Genomic DNA, 2,485 nt, shown 5'->3' with positions numbered 1-2,485 from the left:
GATATTCAAAGTCATGTATGTCATGCAAAACCAATCTTTTTCTCTCTTGACCAAAAATGCCTGGGTTGCCCTTAACCTTCTAAAAATGGCAGAAGATGCCAAGATAATGTTTGTTGTAAACTGCACAGAACTGCAAGTTTCCGAGAGGCCCACCAGTAAAGAGACTCTCGACTGGAACTTCAGCTCTGAACTGTCTTCACTCTTTGCAGAGCCAGTTTGTCCAATTTCTTTGCAGGCGGCAGGAGCTCCTCTTTGGTCAGACCAGCTAAATCTTCAGATAATTACCATTGTACCTCGAGTGGAAGACACACAGGAAAATGACCAGCAACAGAGGAATGAGCCCCAGCCCCAAGCTCTGATGGTTGCTCTCACACGACTGTAAACACCCCAGCACAGACACTGCAAACCCCAGCCAATACGCAAAGCTGCAGGACGATACTAGATCAAGGAACTCGTGACCATCAGCCTGCCAGAGCACACCTCATTGAGGCACAGAGACATAGTGTTGCAATAAAAGCCAAACTGCAAGGTGAACCCACTGATGAGGAACATTGAAATGTCAGAGAGACACCTTCAACTCCCACAAAGATCACGGTGGACCACACGGAAAAAGAAAAACCAGATTCATAACACGAATGAACAGAGTGAACACTCTCTCCGGAAAGAAATGACAAGCTGGTGGGCCCCGAGCAAGGCAGATGGGGAGATAACAAACAGAAGTTCAACTCCAAGGAGTGGAAAAAGTGAATTAGGAAAAGACAACCAAGTGACAGAAACACAGACTACAACTCAAACTCTGAATCAACAAAGGTTGCCCAAATCAACAGGGCCTACCACTCCTCCAAATGTGACCAGAATGTGTTCTGGAAGAATTGTCCAGAAGCCTCTAGACCATCTGATTTTATAAAGTCAGAGACTTGAGGTGGGGAAGAAGGCTAGCATAATAATAATGTAAATACATTGGGTAAAGATTTGGGGAGAGGTGTAGTATCTGATGTAGCAAGAGTTAATCTGGGACTGGGAAACAGTGTCACCCAGAGCGTGATGTAAAGAGGCACATGACCTGAGACTAGAGTCAGTTGTGGACTGGACAGTGACCTATGTAGAAGCATAGGTTAGCTCATAGCTTAGGCTATATCCATTATATATGTACATAGTTATGTGTTATCAATAAACACTTAATGTTCAACCATACAAGACCCAGAACCTCTTTGTGAGACCTACTGAACATACAGCATACAACAGCACACTCTCAAATTGTCTATATTGATGATGACACACAGGAAAGAATTGCCAAAGCAAGTGTAGCCTTTGGCAGACTTCAAACATCAGGCTGAAAATGAAGAGGAGTAAGTCTGCCTACCAAACTGAAAGTCTACAGAGCAATGGTCCTGCTCACTATGCTCTGAGCATTGGACTGTGTACCAAGCCAAGAAGCTCAACCATTTTCACTTGAACTGCCTTTGGCAGCTTCTGAAGACCAGATGGCAGGACAAAATACCAGGCACTGAAGTGCTCACCTGAGCTGGCATGCCAAACATCCACACCATTTTGTGACAGTCATAACTGAGGTGGGCTGATTATGTTGTCGAAGTTCCTGATACTCGCTTACCAAATCTTCTATGGAGAGCTTGAGTCAGGGGTACACTTTCATGGTGGTCAAAGGAAGCACTGCAAAGATACTCTGAAGTCTTCACTTAGGAGTTTTGATATTGACTTCAAGTCCTTGGTGAAGCTCAGGATCACTGCACCTGGCACAACCAAATGAAAGGCAGCACAGCCAAACATATCAGAGACAGAGAGAAAACACAAGGAGAGGAAATCCCGAGCCAGCAACTTGTCCAAAACTCGATCCTCTGCGATATCCCATCCTATTTTCAGCAGAACCTCTGGGTCCAGATTGGCTTTAGCAGTCACATATGCACCTACCGGAATCCCACCAAACAGCCCGTATAATGAACTTGGTCACCTTCACCTCAAAGGACTGACAAGATGTTTCCTGAGGTTCGATGCTCAAAATTGAACGCAGTACTCCAGATGTAGCCTGTCCAAGGCTCTGTACAACTGAAGCATAAATTCCTAATTTTTTCAATCCCAATAACCTTGAGATAAAACATCAACATTCTATTAATCTTTTTGATTACTTCCCATACCTGTGTAATACCTGTATAACAATATGAACTTGCAGCTACTAATGATTAAGGCAGTATAGCATTCAATCATTTTCAGTGCCGTCTGCAAGCATTCTGTCTCCAACAACTCTTAGCCTCATAACTGCTATTTTTCAAGTGTAATGGGGACAATCATCTTCTAAGAGGAGATTGGAGAAGGAGTCTGCAACTGAACTGTTCTCACAACCCTCACAACCTCTCCATTCTTGGGTGTTCTATGCCTCTCCAATGTTGAAAGTGAATGGAATATACTCCTTTTCATTCCAGTCTGCTTTGAACCATAAAACCTTATAGGTTACAGCATAGAAGATGAC

This window comes from Carcharodon carcharias, chromosome 4, assembly GCF_017639515.1.
Source record: "Carcharodon carcharias isolate sCarCar2 chromosome 4, sCarCar2.pri, whole genome shotgun sequence".
Classification (NCBI taxonomy): Eukaryota; Metazoa; Chordata; class Chondrichthyes; order Lamniformes; family Lamnidae; genus Carcharodon; species Carcharodon carcharias.
Note: the sequence above shows the minus strand (reverse complement) of the source record.